Below are 12,439 nucleotides of genomic sequence, written 5' to 3' on the forward strand. Positions count from 1 at the left end.
GTTACTGTATATAATATAAAAGTGATCATACATGAAACACCTGGGATCAGGACAGGTATCTGATGTTAATGTATATAAAAGTGATCATACATGAAACACCTGGGATCAGGACATGTATCTGATGTTACTGTATATAAAAGTGATCATACATGAAACACCTGGGATCAGGACAGGTATCTAATGTTACTTTATAAAAGTGATCATACATGAAACACCTGGGATCAGGACAGGTATCTGATGTTAATGTATATAAAAGTGATCATACATGAAACACCTGGGATCAGGACAGGTATCTAATGTTACTTTATAAAAGTGATCATACATGAAACACCTGGGATCAGGACAGGTATCTGATGTTAATGTATATAAAAGTGATCATACATGAAACACCTGGGATCAGGACAGGTATCTGATGTTAATGTATATAAAAGTGATCCTACATGAAACACCTGGGATCAGGACAGGTATCTGATGTTACTGTATATAATATAAAAGTGATCATACATGAAACACCTGGGATCAGGACAGGTATCTGATGTTAATATATATAAAAGTGATCATACATGAAACACCTGGGATCAGGACAGGTATCTGATGTTAACTAATATAAAAGTAATTATACATGAAACCCCTGGCATCAGGACAGGTATCTGATGTTACTGTATATGATATATAAAGTATTTGGCACAAAAGCCGTGGGATCGGGACAGGTATCTTAAGTTATAACAGTATTAATGTAATCTGAGAGGTATCTTAAGTTAATTTGTTTAATATAACATACACTGACTTCACATGAAACACCTGCTATCAGGACAGCTATTTAGTACTGCATATAAAAGGCATTGGACACGAAACCCCTGTGAATACGTACAGGTATCTGAATCAAACGGCTGTTTTCACAATCTGCGCATGATCCATGACCTATGCAAATTCACAGATAGGCCACGCCCACCCGATGACGCAGTAGCGGTTACGCTGTACTGAAACCCCTGGAAAAAAGTGCCTGCCTTGTATTCACACTGCGTTGAATTATTGATTAGAAACTAGTGCTTACAAACAAATATTCAAATATACTATAAAACATAACAATGTTTATTTAATTAATACTAGGCAAATTAAGGCAAGAAGAACTTTCAAGACAAGTAAAAAACTGTAATAATATTAATAATAATAATAATAATAATAATAATAACAACAACAACAAATAATCAAAATAACATAATTTTTCTATAAAACAAGCTAAATAATCTGCCAATTGTGTTAATCAATCTTATTTTGAACCAAAAATCAAGTTGGCAGATTATTTAGCTTTTTTTTACTAATTAAATTTTGACTTATTTGAAAACAAAACAATATTTTTTTACAAGTCTAAATAATGCTTCTTGCTCTAAGAATGTAAAAACATTTGGACTGGAAACAAGTCAAAAGCATTGTTTGCAGTCTATACTATTTAGAGAAGTTATTTATCCCTTGAATAATTTCTGGCATTAATAATTAAATCTTTTTAATAGGTACGAGTGTCTAATAAGTGCTCATTTCTATTTAATAAGTACTAACAGTACTAGTATTATACTTAAAGGAATAGATGCTAAAAATAAGTACTATTAACATGACAATATGCAGCATGATTTATAGAATAAATGTTAAAATAGTAATACATTAAACGACAGAAGAACAAAATAATTTTGGTTTATGGTAACATGCAGTGATCTCAAAAACACCCAACTAAATATTTGTATGAATGTAGCCAAGCTTTCATTCATTCATTTTCCTTCAGCTTTAGTCTCTTATTTATCATGCGTCACCACAGCGGAATGAACTTATTGGAACTATTCCAGCGTGTTTTAGGCAGCGGATGCCCTTCCAGCCGCAACCCAATACTAGGATACACTCACATTCACACAAATTGCAGTCAATTTTTAGTTGACTCAATAATCCAATTCACCTATAGCGCATGTCTTTGGACTGTGGGGGACACCACAGCACCCAGAGGAAACCCACTGCTGTGACCCCTAAGGCACCAAATTAAATATGTGTCAATGTAGCCAAGCTTTCATTTACTAATAATCTTATTTATTTTCAAAGCTTCACTACTTAACATTTTCATTTGAACCTTACTTTAAGGACGCAGAAGTAACCTAACAAGCTCTGCTTTTACACATTAATTAATACTGACGCTGTTAAGAAATTAAACATGTTTATGTAATAATTGAAGGTTTTTACATCTGTATGTTCATCGCCTGCTGCTGCTTTCTATTTATAGTACATTCTGATGTCACAACACATGCATTTGTAATGTACTTCCATATCTGCATTACAGATTACAACGCAAACACATCACAATGCGAAAGTGCAATAAGTGTTTATTCATTCATTTTCTGTGATTTTAAATTGTTTTATATTTTATATAACTATATTTTTATATATTCATGAAATGACAAAAGCTTCTTATTATGTTAGGTGCTTTCTGAAGGGTTTTTTATGTTCTAGCTAGGTGTGGATGAAATTTTTTTGCAAGTATAATAATGCCATTTATGCACTTTAAGATAAAAGATGACTTAACATGTCTTATTCCTTCCAAGTATTTTGGAAGTATTTTCCAATTTATAGATTTATAGACTTTCCACGTTATAGATGTGTTTTGAGAATAAATCGAGAATAAGCCGAATAAATGAGTGTCATCTCCCATTCCCTTTAAGAGTCAGTTGCATTGTACCATAGCGCATTTGCTATTTACATGACGAACTTTGTAAGTGTAAAAACTGAGCGCTTCACAAGAGAGAAAACCGTTAAACAAATCATCTGTTGCGCAAGAATGAGAGGAGCCTCCTCATTCTTTACTTTCACTTTCTCTCCCGTGGATAGGGAAACGTGTTGTACACACAGACATCCATTAGCCTATACATATTTAATTTTGTTTATTAAGTGCAAAGATTTGTTTCAAAACTATTTTTGAATTCAGTTCTATTTTCCAGCGAATAAATGAACAATAATAACGAAGTGTGCTCAAAAAACTAAAAAAGTTATTTTCAAATACACATGCTGTGCCCCATATGGTCTAAAACCTGACAGGTGGACAAATCTAATCTTGTTTTTAATAAAACAAATATAAATATGCATATAATAAATAAAACTACTACTAATAATAACATCAAACAAAAGCAAATTGTCATGAATAAACTAAAAAAGCCCCCAGAGATGAAGAAGGCATGGAGGTGGTGGTTTTTATATTTATGTAGGCTAGAAAATAATGTTTTTTTAAAACCTTTAATTCTTTTTCATTTGTAAAGATATTTTTGTATTGCTCTACACCCTGTGTGTATTAAGCAGTGTGTAAGTGATCGGCACAAACTAACGCTCTGTGCTGGACTTTAGACCTGATTTGATCTGGTCTATTTTGCAGTCTATTATAGTTTCTCAAAATAGCAATGCTCCTCAGCACACCTCCTTTTTTAGACCAGAACGCCTATGGCCGCACATATGAGGGCAAATGCATTTGCTACATAAACAGCGTGGTGCAAAACGACTCTTGCGCCAAGCTGAAAGTAGCAAACAACAATTGCATTGCACCTTGCGCTGCATTGCGGCGGAAGTGTGATAGAGCCCTAAATCAAACATCCCTTACGGTGCAAAAGTAAATTTACAGGATTTCACTTTGACAAGGAATGAATTGCAGACTTCTGGAAAGGGGAAGGCATATGACACAATAATCATTTTATCTCGATTTTTGTTTTTCAAAATCGCTGTGGAGGCCAAAATTGATTTTTTTCAAATTAATTGCACATCCATGGTTAAAATTATGGTGGACTTCAAGTGGCCAACTATTTTCTTTGAAATGTAGTTGCTTATGTCCATGTTTCACCTGTGTTTTGCACAGTAAGCCTGACTGAAAAATTTCGATGAAGCATTATTTTATTTTGGAGGTGATTCAATTATTGGTGGGGACATTTTAAAAATCTGTGGATATTGGTGGGGACATGGTCCCTCAGTCCATGCTAATTCTACACCCATGGCATTACATCTACTGTGATGTTTTGAATGACAACATGAGCTGAAACTGAGATTTAGATTGTTCTGTGGCTTTATAAACCATTGTTGCAAACTATTTATAATGCGCCTCACGTCTTTGTATTTTTATAGATTTTCTGCTGCTATGTTTTGAGTCTGGGTCCTTCAGTGCACGTGCCTGCATTTCCTAATGCATAATACAGACACTTTCCATTGTAAATGAAATAACAAAGCTGGAATTATTCAAATCGCACGCAGCTTCAAACGATTCACGCTGGTTTCATCATTTTCAGTGCAGAACTTTTGGTTTGTTTTCACCGGAAGATAAACATCTCGCAAGACTCACATGCCAGAAAAAGATCCGTGTTGCTTCTGGAGCACAGAGTCGACTCTTGAGATCTAACCCACTTTTTCCCTCCACATGTGAGAGATGCCGATGTGAACTGGGTTAAAATCATTAAGATGCAATCAAAATCATTTGCGGCGCTTGCTTCAGCTGTGGCTTTCATGCGAGACAGAGGAAGAGCGATGTGTTTTCCTTTTTGTGGAGGATTATGTGCTTCACTGTAGTCAATTGAAGGAATTATCGTTTTTTATGGCTTGGACAAAGACCTTTCATAATCACTCCAGTCGTTTTAATTGTCTCGTTCTTCTTCATTCTCTTAAAACCACCAAATCCAAAAAGCCTTCTTTATGTTTGATGTTAAATCATGCATTTTCTAAAGCACGGCATGATATAATTCACCAAAGGGTTCCTTATAAACGGTTTATGTCATAATAAATATATAGATTTCACTTATTTTAACAAAATAAAATATGATTATGCCTTGATTTTTAATTATTTAATAAGGACAGTAAGGTCTGACTTTGCTTGGACAAAAGTCTTGTCACTTAACAGAAATAATGTACAGTGCAGAATATAAAGTCATGGTGCAGTGGAAACAGAATTAATATTGTGTATGACTCCCATTAGCTTGGAGGACTGCATCCATACATCTCTGCAATGACTCAAATACCTTATTAATAAAGTCATCTGGAATGGCAAAGAAAGCATTCTTGCAGGACTCCCAGAGTTCATCAAGATTCTTTGGATTCATCTTCAATGCCTCCTCCATCTTACCCCAAACATCCTCAATAATGTTTATGTCTAGTGACTGGGCTGGCCAATCTTGACCTTTTTTGCTTACAGCAACTTTTATGTGGAGGCTGAAATGTGAGCAATTTGCCCTCTCCTGTGGTTTGTAATGGAATGGGCAGCCCAAATGTCTTGATACCTCAGGCTGTTGATGTTGCCATCCACTCTGCAGATCTCTTGCACGCCCCATACTGAATGTAACCCCAAACCATGATTTTTCCTTAACTTGACTGCAGCTCAACAGATTCATCAGAAAAATTCTACCTGCCACTTTTCCAAACAATTAACTTGAAGTCAAGTTATTATTTGTTGCTCTTACAACTGGGATCAATGACAAGACTTTTGTCAGGTAGTGTAGAAATGTCACCCTGCAGTGACATTTTAATAATACATAAAATATTTTAAGTTAAAAAAAGCTACAGTTTTTTTAAGTTATGGAGAAAGATTTAAAGCAGTAGTAAATATATTATATATATTTTAAATATATTATATATATATATATATATATATATATATATATATATATATATATATATATATATATATATATATATATATATATATATATATATATATAATTTAGGTCGGCTGCATGGTGGCTCAGTAGGTAGCATGTTTGCCTCACAGCAAGAGGGTTGGTGTTTCTGTTTGGAGTTTGCATGACCTCCCCGTGTTCGTGTGGGTTTCCTCCAGGTGCTCCGGTTTCCCATACAGTCCAAAAACATGCGGTACAGGTGATTTGGGTAAGCTAAATTGTTCGTAGTGTATGTATGTATGGATGTTTTCCAGTAATGGGTTGCGGCTGGAAGGGCATCCGCTGTGTAAAACATATTCTGAAAAAGTTGGTGGTTCATTCTGCTGTGGCGACCCCAGATTAATAAAGGGACTAAGCCAAAAAGAAAATGAATGAATAAATTATTTTGATCAATGTTTTATTGTGGTCAGGGTTCATCACAGTTGAAAGAACCGCCAACTTATCCAGCATACTGTGTGTTTTATGGAGCAGATGCTCTTTCTGCCGCAACGCAGCACTGGGAAACACCCATACACTCACGCACATACACTATTTGTGGGGGAAACTAGAGCACCCGGAGGAAACCCACACCAACACAGAGAGAACATGCAAACACCACACATTCCAACAGACCCAGCTGGGACTCAAACCAGCGACCTTCTTGCTGTGAGGTGAATGTGCTTACCACTGAGCCATCATGTCGCCCGTCTGCCCAGTATATTTTGGGGAAATCGCATGAAATGGAAAAAAATCAAGATATATAATTTTCATATACAATTTTTAATTTAAGTATTTGCGATAACCTAAATGCATTATCTTTCTATTCCTTTATGCTATGTGACCAAACTCTGATTTTAATAGCTATAACTGTTTAATAAAACTGTTTTGTTGAATATATTGGCTATATTTACTGAGAATATAAATATATATTTTTTTTTTTTAAAGCGGGTGTACTCATTTATGCTAAACACTGTATAAAATGAAAAAAATTGTCATTAAGAATAATATAAAAATCAATAAAGTCTCACACCATGAGCTTTGATGCAGTAAATCAGGAAACACCACAGCATCGTCACTCACAGACACAAATAGAAATGGTGAACATATGTCTACGTTTCATGTCATCTGCCTGACCTAGTTTAGAAATGAAAGCAAGGATCATTTAAATGCTAATTCTTACCTTCCTTTCAAATCCAGTTTGGCTCCTTTCCCTGCCATTATGAGCTCATTGACTTCAGTGTAATCTAAAAAACTAAAAAAAAAAAGAAATCAGATAAGTCTATTTCACCATGAGCCAGAGATGACAGAATGTTTAAAAAGCTTAACATCACATTGAAATACACACACACATACACATACACACGCAAAGACCTCTACAGAAGATGTGAAGAGACATTTGATCAATACGATATACGCACATCTGTTCTGAATTATGCAACAGAATCTCTGTTATTCGGTACAGTTCACAAAGCTATACAGCTCAATCCAAGTTGCACAACATATCTCGAGTGCGTCATTATATTAGCACAAACCCGAAGACTGATTAGAGATTGGCTTTTAAGTGCTTTAGTTCAGGAACGGGAGCCAGCAGGAGTCCCGATGTACTCCTTTGCAATCAGTTTCTTTATGGAGAAAGTCGATTCTGATAACATTTCACACAGCTCGCCGCAATTGCCAGTTTGAACACGTTACCTAACCTACGCCAGCTGTGAACACTCTCGATTCATTAGCGCTAGCATAGAAACGTATAGACCATGTTTTTGCATATAATATAGCAGTTTATTTCTGACCACAAACCACCCACTCGGACCGGAAGAGACTGATTGATGCAGAAAGACTTTTCTGGGGCCCCGAAATGCCATTGTGGTGTAAATGGAACTTTTTCCATTTCAAGCAGAAATTGGTGCGTAAACTATTGGTGGATGTGTGTTTGTGACTGGAATTACTTTCAATCGAAATGCAAGTTTACAGATGTAAAAATGCTAAACAAACACTTCTATCTGTTTATGCATGTCTATTTGCTTAAAATGCACATGCCACTCCATCCAAGCAATCCAAAACATAAAAGAGAAACTGCTAAAATACCTGCAAAGAAAAAAAGAGAGTGGGCACTTAGTAAAACTGCCTGCAAAACATTAACAGAATTCATTCCTTTTTCTTTGGATTAGTATTTATCAGCGGTTGCCACATCAGATTGAACCGCCAACTATTCCGGCATACACTCACTGGCTGCTTTATTAGGCACACCTGTTGAACTGCTCGTTAAAGCAAATTTCTAATCAGCCAATCACATGGCAGCAACTCAATGCATTTAGGCATGTCAAGACGAACTGATGCACTTCAAACCGAGCATCAGAATGGGGAAGAAAGGTGATTTAAGTGACTTTGAATGTGGCATGGTTGTTGGTGCCAGACGAGCTGGTCTGAGTATTTCAGAAGCTGCTGTTCTATTGGGATTTTCACACACAGTCATCTCTAGGGTTTACAGAGAATGGTCCAAAAAAGAGAAAATATCCAGTGAGCGGAAGTTCTGTGGGTGAAATGCTTTGTTGATGCCAGAGGTCAGAGGAGAATGGCCAGACTGGTTCAAGCTGATATGAAGGGCAACAGTAACTCAAATAACCACACGTTAAAACCATGGTCTGCAGAAGAGCATCTCTGAATGCACAACTCGTCCAACCTTGAGGCGGATGGGCTACAGCAGCAGAAGACCACACCGGGTGACACTTATGTCAGCTACGAACAGGAAACTGAGGCTCCAATTTGCACAGGCTCACCAGAATTGGACAAATTGAAGATTGGAAAATGTTGCCTGGTCTGATGAGTCTCAATTTCTGCTTAGACATTCTAATGGTAGGGTCAGAATTTTGCATCAACATCATGAAAACATAGATCCATCCTGCCTTGTATCAACGCTTTGGGCTGCTGGTGGTGGTGTGATGGTGTGGGGGATATTTTCTTGGCACACTTTGGGCCCATTAGTACCAATTGAGCATCGAGTCAATGCCACAGCCTACCTGAGTATTGTTGCTGATCATTCCTTTTATAACTACAGTGTATCCATCTTCTGATGGCTATTTCTAGCAGGATAATGTGTCATGTCATAAAGCTCAAATCATCTCATACTGGTTTCTTAAACATGACAATGAGTTCACTATACTCTAATGGCCTCCACTGTCACTAGATCTGAACCCAATAGAGCACCTGTGGTGTAACGGGAGATTGGCATCATGTATGTACAGGTGACAAATCTGCAGCAACTGCGTGATGCAATCAAGTCAACATGGATAAAAATCTCTGAGGAATATTTCCAGTACCTTGTTGAATCTATACAAATGGTTTCCAGTAGGTCTTCTGCAGTATTTGTGATGATTGGGATGCAGTTCATCAAATAATTAATCTGAAAAATCTACCTTCTGCCCATTTTCCAAATGATCAACTACTGTAGAAGTGAAGTTATTATTTGTTGTTCTTACAATTGGGTTTAAAGACAAGACATTTGTCAGGTCGTGTATACCCTAAAAACCAATCATGGCAACTTGGCATCCTAGTGCCATCTATTTTTGTGCTATTTTCAGATTGTGCTTTACATATGGAAATATTTCATGCTTTTTTTCATCACTCACGCCCTTTCTTATCACATTCCCTCAGCTCGCCGTTTAGCTTCCTTCAAGAAAAAAACCCTGCTCTGCTCTTTTTGCATAATTCACAGCGATAAACTGTAATTGTTGTATGCGCTCATGTGTTCTGCTTACGGCGGTCCCTATATGTTATGCAACCCAGCATTGATGTTGAGCTGCAGGTGGAGGTTCTGCAGGAAATTGTTTATTGGTAATAGCCTGGCACATGCACATATAAACACAGGTCATGTATTTGTGTTATGTTATGGCTCAAAGCCTGTCGAGATTGTCCAGGGTAATCTCGTTCTACATAATGAATAGGAGCACGTGGTCTGGCAGTGCAATACGAGGCGCTCAGCTGCCAGTGTTTCCCAGCTCCGAGGTGCAGTAACGGAGAGGTAAAAAGGGAAGAGGGGGCTGGGAAGCGTGAGCGCTCTAATTCTGCACCAGGGGAAAACCCTTCTCAATTTCTGTGTGGGTGGATTATGGGTTAGATGTGTGCATGCATTATTCAGGAGCATGCATGTGGCTTTTTTGTGTGCACAAATGGATGCTGCTGGAGTATGTCTGTCAATTGCAAAGTGTTGCATATTGTAGGTTTGCATTGAGGGAAAGTTGTCTGCTTGTGCATCAATGTGTGTGATAAATGGGACACATGGGTAGGGGATCCTTTCCCCCCTGTCTGTGGAGCAGATTGCATGTGTGTCTAGGCTTGCCTGCCTTTGACAGCTCCAATAGGAGGAATTGGGGGAGGGTGCAGTGATCCAGTTGTTTTGAAGCACTGCGTGCGCTGATTAAGATGCTTGAGGTGTTTTGCACCAGGGAACTAGTTTGCTTCATATAAACTTTATATTGCTTATTATTATTAGCCCTACATTTTGCCTTCAGAATTGCCTTAAAGGGCCATGAACCAGACTTCAATGTTAATTAGTGTTGTGCGAATTGATAGTAAAATATCGATATCTCCAATACCAGCTTTGTTCTAGAATTGATTATCTTATCAAAATATTGATATTTCAGGAATTTGGAGCACATATTTATTGGAAATAGAATTACAGTAGAAAGTAACCACAATTACCCTAATTTACCTGAATAATGCCGACTTAGTCGAAACTACTTGTTCTTCTGTCTGCCAAGTTATGTGTGTAATATGGCACTGTACAACTGCAGAGCACACTAGCAAGCCACTCAGTTCGCTGGTACATGTTGTTCAGTCACGCTGTTGACCGCAAGCGAAGTTTTGTGTGGAGCTTCTTCACTACTATAAACTCAAACGATGCTGTTTGTGACACATGTAACAAAACAGTGAGGTACTTTGGTAAAACCACACACCAAATCAAACATCTACATATAAATCACAAGACTGAATAAGACTACGCCATGACTAGACAGTCAGAAGAGGAGGAAAGGAGAGGCACAGGTGCTGCTGGGGCGAGACAGATATCGCTTGCAGAGTCCTTAGGTGCAGCAGGCAGGCACTATGCAGGTACAGAGTGAGAAAATATTGCTGTATTTTTGGGGCTTGGGTTTTGTGACAATGATAAAACAAACGACAAAGGTTAAGAATCTTCAAGGGGACCGGATTGCCACATCACTAAACTGAAAAGTGTGAATGTTTTATAGTTTTATGTTAAGATGTTCAGGCTGGCATTTTAAGATACACATGCTCGGATGCTGTCAATAAATATACAATATGTAAATATGTCAGTTGGCTCTTTTTTGTATGATAATTTTTCATCAATAAACAAAAATAACCCGTAATCAGTACAAAAAGACACTTTTAAGTACACTACATGTTACTGAAACCAGTGGTATCGCACATCACAAATGTCAATATGATTTTTAGTGATTCTGAAAACCTACCCTAATATACATTTCTTGAAAGCCCCAAATATGTCCCAGGAGCTACGTTTTTTTTTTTTTTTGCAGTTTTTGTTGTCCCGAATCCACCAGAGGCCGATGTGTACGCTTTTTGAGATCTCAAATTTCTCTAGTCTGTGCCATTCGCCTGCTGTTCTGGCGTAAATCCACCAGAGGCCACTGTCAACTGACTGACCCTAAACCCAACCTAAAGTGTTTTCAAAAGCACTGATTAGCCCATCCACCCACTTCCCTAAACCCAACAGACAGTGTTTTGAAAAGCAATCCAGAAAAAAAGAAAAGCCCTCGCAGCCACCTGTTTTTTTCTTCTTCTATGGTTTTAAATCTTACCACATTCTCACCCTTTTATTTACTTCTTTTATTTTCTGGCTTCTGCTTTTGTCTTACCTGCTTTCTGAAACTGTTCTTCACCGGATTCAAACCCCATTGTCGCTGTCAACTTCGCTAAAGGTCACAAGTCCGTCAAGGTGTGCGGCGAGTCACCGACAAAGTGGTAACAGTGGAAAAGCTGTTCACGTGGAGGTTAGTGGTCCGCTGGTTAGCGAGAAATGGAACGCCATTATACGCCCCATAGTGTTCATTTTAAAGACAAAATGCAGTCATACATAGCTCTGGCTACATAACTCTTGATTTTCAGAATGAGACTGCTTTACATAAAATCAACCAAACATTAACAGCTGTTGATGTTAGCTTTTGCGTAGTATGAATGTCTAATTATGACAATAAAGTGACGTTGAATTTTAGTCAAGCAAAAACACAACATAAAACCAACCAAAGATAAACATTTACTAATGTTAGACTTCTGTGTTTTATGGATCTCATATCATGACATTAAAATGATGTTAAGTTTTAGTTAATGCAACAGCCTAAAAACAACCAAATATCAATGCCAGATTACATTGGTATTAGTTTTCAGCAGATGTCGGTATTAGGCAGCAAACTGACTTTAAATTTTGTAACCAAAATAGAACTAAAGATCAACGTCGTATAATAATAATAATAATAATAATTCTAATACTAATACTAATAATACTAATACTAATAATAATTTTTGGACACTCAAAGTGCTTTACACATTGGGGGAATCTCCTCATCATCCACCAGTATGCAGTATCTACCTGGATGACGCAACAGCAGCCATATTGCACCAGACCGGAAACCACACACCAGCTGTTCGGTGGAGAAGAGACAGAGTGATTAAGCCAATTATGACATGGGGAAAGGATGAGAAGACAATGATGGCCAGAGGCCAGTGGGCAAATTTGGCTAGGATCCCGGGGT

General features: G+C 37.5%; 1 long non-coding RNA gene across 1 annotated transcript in view; it reads left to right on the top strand.

The window, feature by feature from the left end:
* LOC141386359 (uncharacterized) overlaps positions 1 to 12,439 on the top strand; it is a 40,988-nt gene that overhangs the window by 15,355 nt on the left and 13,194 nt on the right. The gene's annotated exons all lie outside the window — the stretch shown is intronic.

The sequence above is a fragment of the Danio rerio genome, chromosome 6 (genome assembly GCF_049306965.1).
Source record: "Danio rerio strain Tuebingen ecotype United States chromosome 6, GRCz12tu, whole genome shotgun sequence".
Lineage (NCBI taxonomy): Eukaryota > Metazoa > Chordata > Actinopteri > Cypriniformes > Danionidae > Danio > Danio rerio.